Source organism: Chrysoperla carnea (assembly GCF_905475395.1).
Source record: "Chrysoperla carnea chromosome X unlocalized genomic scaffold, inChrCarn1.1 SUPER_X_unloc_79, whole genome shotgun sequence".
Lineage (NCBI taxonomy): Eukaryota > Metazoa > Arthropoda > Insecta > Neuroptera > Chrysopidae > Chrysoperla > Chrysoperla carnea.
The window spans coordinates 13,154-20,000 of NW_025408210.1; the positions used below are offsets into that span (position 1 = coordinate 13,154).

Below are 6,847 nucleotides of genomic sequence, written 5' to 3' on the forward strand. Positions count from 1 at the left end.
ATGATATGAGTTATAAATGCAATAAAATTTTATACAAAAAATAATATTTATTTGTTGATGAATAATATAAAAGGTTTACATTTCTAAATAACATATATTTATATATGGTGTGTAAAAAAAAAGAAAAGAAGAAAAATAATTTATATTTTTAATATAAAAAGGCAACCGCACACAGTGTTCCCAAGCGGTCACCCATCCAAGTACTGACTGTGCCCAATGTTGCTTAACTTCGGTGATCGGACGAGAACCGGTGTTTTCAACGTGGTATGGCTGTTGCCAGTAATAAATGAAAATTTTTACAAATATATATTTTTCATAAATATCATTAATATTAAAGTATATTATTAAAATTTTCAATGAAGTAATCAATTTAAATATATACTTATTTATTATACCATATATTTTAAATAAAAATGCAACCGCACACAGTATTCTCAAGTGGCCACCCATCCGTGGTACTGACTGTGGCAAATGTTTCTAAACTATTATTTTATAAAATATTTATACAAAAAATAATTTACTCTTATCAAATATTAATTTGTGGCCTGTATTAAGGCCTATGTTATTTTCATTTTTTAGCAAAAATAATGAAATATTTCAATATATTATTAAAGTAACAGATCATTTCTTTTTTGGTGCTGCTTTTTTAATTTTTGTAGGAGATGATTTGGCAACAGAAGCTTTCTTAGCTTTTGGTGCTTTCGGTTTACGAGCAGGGCTACTTTTGGCAGCGGATTTTGTACTTTTTGCTGGTTTTGCTTTAACTGGTGCTTTTTTTGATGCCGCTGATGATTTTGCAGTAACTTTTTTAGCAGCAGTTGATGATGATGGAGTCGCTTTTTTTGCTTTAGGCTTTTTGGCTGCCAATGATGTAGTTGTGGCTTTCTTTTCTTTTGGTGCCCGTTTACTTTTAGCACTCTTTGCTGAACCTTTTGCTCCACTTTCTTTTTTGGATACTTTTGATTTAGCTGAAGAATTAGATGAAGCGGAAGCAGCCAATTTGAATGAACCAGATGCACCTTTACCTTTAGTTTGTACCAAGGCTCCCTCAGTTACAGCAGCTTTTAAATATTTTTTAATAAATGGTGAAATTTTATCAGAATCCACTTTATAATTTGCAGCTAAATATTTTTTAATTGCTTGTAATGATGAACCACCACGTTCTTTTAAATTTTTAATTGCGTTAACAACCATTTCTGATGTACGTGGATGTGTTGGTTTTGAATGTTGTTTTGTACGTTTAGCACCAGAAGCTGTTGCTTTTTTTGTTGGTGTTGTAGAAGCAGCAGTAACCGCAGTTGCTGCAACAGCTGTAGAATTTTCTTCGGCCATATTTTTTACTTTATAAAAATAATGTATTTATTATAAATATTTAAATGATAAAATATAATAATTCTATCAAATAAAAAATAAAGGTTTTCAATTATATCATTATTCACAATAATATAAGTCCCTATGTAAGTCAAAGTACCATGTAGAAAACACATAAAAATTAAATAGTATTTCTAATTTACTGTCGTAGTAAACATGATTTATTTTTTCAATTTCTATAATATATAAAATAATAAATTATAAATTTAATAATAATATTTATTTTATAAATTAAAATATATTTAATTTTTTTATTAACAATTATTAATAAACATAGTTTAATATTAATTATTTCAATCATACAAAACAATAATATTTTTAAGGTAAACTTAAAAAGTATATATTTTTATTTTTTATTTAATATCGATTTATTATAAATTATTAGTATATAAATAATTAAAAAATTTAATATATAAATATATATATTATAGTATAAGATTTCATTTTTAGAAAAACTTTTTTTGTCAATAATGAAAACGTATTATTATGAAATGTGTTAATCGAACATTGACAAAATATATTTCATTAGAAAATACTTTTATTTATGCATTAATATCAATAATTAACTATTAAATTAATTTTTTCATAATTATATAAAGAAATTTTATACTGATATAAGTATTTATATATTATAATATTTATTTTAAATATAAAAAAATTTATGACAAAATATATTATTAGAGTATTTGTTGAGATTAATATAAGATTATTTTAAATAAGAATTAATTTATATAATTATTAAAATATTATTAATTTTATGTTATGTAATTTTAATAAAAATAAATAATAATAATAAATATAAAAATTTTTTAACAATTTAAATTTTATATGATCTAAATAATTTTGTTAAGTACGATATGAGAAATCATTGTAAGCTTCGTTAAGAAACTTTGTAATATAAAATAATAATAATAATATTAAATATATAAATAAATAAAATAAATTTGATACATATTTTTGGTTCATTCTGTGTATAAATCAAAGGATACCGAATAATTGGTAACGGATGCGATATATTATAGTATCGAGTATTAAAACATAATATATAAATTTATCTTGTTATTCAAATTTTTTGTTACTTAACTTATGTATTTAGAAAATTTATAATATTATTTATATAATTGACATAAAATCTTATAAATTGAAATTTTATTAATATGTATCAAAAGAAGAGAGTAACGTATTGATATAATATCAAAGGATACTGATTATTTAAATAACGAATACGTCATATATTGTTTGTGTAACAAAGTTCACTTGGCCATCTAGTTGAAAATAACATTTTCAATAGAAAGTTTATATGCTTTTTTTTTTCTTTAATTATTAAAAAAATAAATTGAAATTTAATTCAATCAAATTTTATAATAATTTTTAAAAAATTTTTCCTTTTAAAAAATATTTTGTGATGTTGTGATAATATGTATTAATACAAGTGCATCCTGATACTTTTATCTCTAGTAAAGGTATGAGTATCATGAACAGTTTTGTTATCTAATGATATTATTTTGATAATATTTTGTGTATATTCTTATAATATTTTGTCTAAATATCATCATAATACAATATTATTTTGATAATATTTTATGAATATTCTTATAATATGTTACCTAAATGTCATCATAATATGATGAATTATTTCCATAATAACATATAAAAAAGAAAAAAAAAAAAAAGAATCATTAATTTATAATTATTTAAATTGATTCTTTAAAAAAATATTATAATATATTATTTATAAAAATAATTTTTACTCTTATTTTAAATAAATTTGTGGCCTTTTATTAAAAGGCCTATGATCGATGTATTATTATTATAAAAATTAATGCAATGTTTTTAATTTATGCTTTCTTTTCAGTTTTCTTTGGTAATAACACTGCTTGAATGTTTGGTAATACACCACCTTGAGCAATTGTTACACCAGATAATAATTTATTTAATTCTTCATCATTACGAATTGCCAATTGTAAATGACGTGGAATGATACGTGTTTTTTTGTTATCACGGGCAGCATTACCAGCTAACTCGAGAACTTCTGCAGCCAAATATTCCATAACAGCAGCCAAATATACTGGGGCACCAGCACCTACTCGTTCAGCATAATTTCCTTTTCGTAATAATCTGTGAATTCTTCCAACAGGAAATTGTAATCCTGCTCGGCTTGATCTTGACTTTGCCTTTCCCTTTACTTTACCACCTTTACCTCGTCCAGACATAGCGAATAAATTTATTTAATTAATATTTTTTTTTGTAAATATAATCACACAGATGTGTACGTTACGGGGATTGTAACATAAATGTTTAAAATGTTATTTGGGTATTTTAATTTATAATATTTATAAAATATAAAACTTTAAAAATAAACCAATCACCTTATAGTATTATTTTCAGCCAATCAGAGAGTAGTATTCATTTTTATTGTTATATCCATCTTCGCGTATATAATACGCTAGTTGTATACACGACACGCTCATACATATACTGACTGGTGTTCTGTAACTATCTGTGTATATTAATTGTTTGTAACAATGCCACCAAAAACAAGTGGAAAAGCATTAAACATTAATTTATAATTAATTAAAATTTAAAACATTAAAATATAATATTTTATATATAATCTATACCACCCACCGGTAGGACGTCCCACATAACATGCTAGTTAAACAATACGCGAGCATTGAACCAACAGTGTAGGACACAGATTCGACTACGAGCTTTTTAACCGCAACAACTTTAATATACGCTATTGGAGCTGGAATTACCGCGGCTGCTGGCACCAGACTTGCCCTCCAATGGATCCTCGTTAAAGGATTTAAAGTGTACTCATTCCGATTACGGGGCCTCGGATGAGTCCCGTATCGTTATTTTTCGTCACTACCTCCCCGTGCCGGGAGTGGGTAATTTGCGCGCCTGCTGCCTTCCTTGGATGTGGTAGCCGTTTCTCAGGCTCCCTCTCCGGAATCGAACCCTGATTCCCCGTTACCCGTTACAACCATGGTAGGCGCAGAACCTACCATCGACAGTTGATAAGGCAGACATTTGAAAGATGCGTCGCCGGTACGCTGACCGTGCGATCAGCTTAAAGTTATTCAGAGTCACCAAATTCGAAACGATGCAAATTGAAAATTTACACCGATTGGTTTTGATCTAATAAAAGCATTCCTTCCATCTCTGGTCGGAACTCTGTTTGCATGTATTAGCTCTAGAATTACCACAGTTATCCAAGTAAATGTGGGTACGATCTAAGGAACCATAACTGATATAATGAGCCTTTCGCGGTTTCACCTTAATTTGGCTTGTACTGAGACATGCATGGCTTAATCTTTGAGACAAGCATATGACTACTGGCAGGATCAACCAGGGAACTATTTGTATTTATAATATTAAATATATAATAAATATATATATGATATTTTTTTTTTTGTTTTCTTATTATAAGAAAAAAAATTTTCATATAATAATTATTAATATATAATAATATTATTATTACAATTTCATTTTAAATATCAGATGGTCTCACCCATTACTGATATAAATTTTTTTTTTTTTTTTTAATATCTCTATTGTTTTAAAATTAATAGAAAAAACATATGAGATATATATATTATTATTAATTTTTTCTTTTTTTTTTTCAAATATATATTTATTATGTCATTTATATAATTTTTTTGCTTTTACAAAAAGAAATATATAACATGTTATTCATAATAAATATTATTGAATAAAAAATAAAAAAATAAAATAATTATAATTTCTTGTCAGACCATCACCAAATGGGTCTTAAAAAATTTCAAACATTTTCTCATACTCGTCGCTAGATTGAAAGCGTCATTTATTTTTTAATTTTATTTAAAAAGTTAATTTTAAATAAAAAACGTTATAATAACACTTAATATTCTCGCTTGGTATGAGGTGAGTCAATGTAATATTATTTATAAATAATAATTTTTATATAAATTTTGTGTGCTCATATCAGAGTGTAAAGTTTAAAACTTATAACCCATGAACTTGCTTTGACCAAAAAAAAATACATAAATTTATATGTTATTCTATTTTATAATCAATAATTTAATAAAAATAAAAATATTATTGATATAAATAGATATACATATAGAGGTTTTTCTTACAAAAAATAATAATACAATATTTAATATCAAAATAATCCAAACTGATTACCATCCAGACTATTATCAATATATATAAGATTGTATTATTATTTATTTCAATACATATTTATTAAAACTGAGATAAAAATTTCATATAATAATAAATATGCATACATGTGTAAAAAAAAATTTTTAATATATATACAAAATAAACCAAACTGATTATCATCCAGTATATTTTGAATATATATAATTTTGTATATATTATGTGTATAGAAAAATTTTGGCGTGTTACTTTAATATGCATGCTATCATAACCAAAATATATTTCTTTTAACACATAATTACTATTATATATTTTTATACACTTACACCATCCATTATATATCTCAAAGACATTAAACTCGTTGCTTCAAACTCAAATTATTATTACTGACATACATTTCTATTATATATATTAAAGACATAAAACCCGTTGCTTTAAACTCAAATTATTATTACTGACATACATTTCTATTATATATATATATATTAAAGACATAAAACCCGTTGCTTTAAACTCAAATTATTATTACTGACATACATTTCTATTATATATATATATATTAAAGACATAAAACCCGTTGCTTTAAACTCAAATTATTATTACTGACATACATTTCTATTATATATATATATATTAAAGACATAAAACCCGTTGCTTTAAACTCAAATTATTATTACTGACATACATTTCTATTATATATATATATATTAAAGACATAAAACCCGTTGCTTTAAACTCAAATTATTATTACTGACATACATTTCTATTATATATATATATATTAAAGACATAAAACCCGTTGCTTTAAACTCAAATTATTATTACTGACATACATTTCTATTATATATATTAAAGACATAAAACCCGTTGCTTTAAACTCAAATTATTATTACTGACATACATTTCTATTATATATATATATATTAAAGACATAAAACCCGTTGCTTTAAACTCAAATTATTATTACTGACATATACTATACTATATATATATCTCAAAGACATTAAACTATTTTAATATCTAAAAATAAAATTTTATATCTAAAAATTAAAATTTAAATACATTTATATAGCTTATATAGCAAAAATACATTTTATTCACAATTTCAAACTCATATTATCATTTTACTACCGATAACCATACTCTATACAACATATGACACATATACAATATATTCAATTTATTATAAATAAAACTATTAAAAATCACAATAAATATATGTATAAAATCTATTAAGATACTCTATTCGTATGGTACAGTAATAATATGTGTCATTATATACATATAAATTATAAGTCATAACTTGTGATATTAATAGTACACCATC

At 24.1% G+C, this 6,847-nt stretch overlaps 1 non-coding gene across 1 annotated transcript; it reads right to left on the bottom strand.

The window, feature by feature from the left end:
• Window positions 1-159: 159 nt before the first annotated feature.
• LOC123304680 lies at window positions 160-278 on the bottom strand. Its single transcript, XR_006536678.1, has one exon. It is a non-coding gene; the product is annotated as a 5S ribosomal RNA (ribosomal RNA).
• Between the last annotated feature and the right edge of the window lie 6,569 nt (window positions 279-6,847).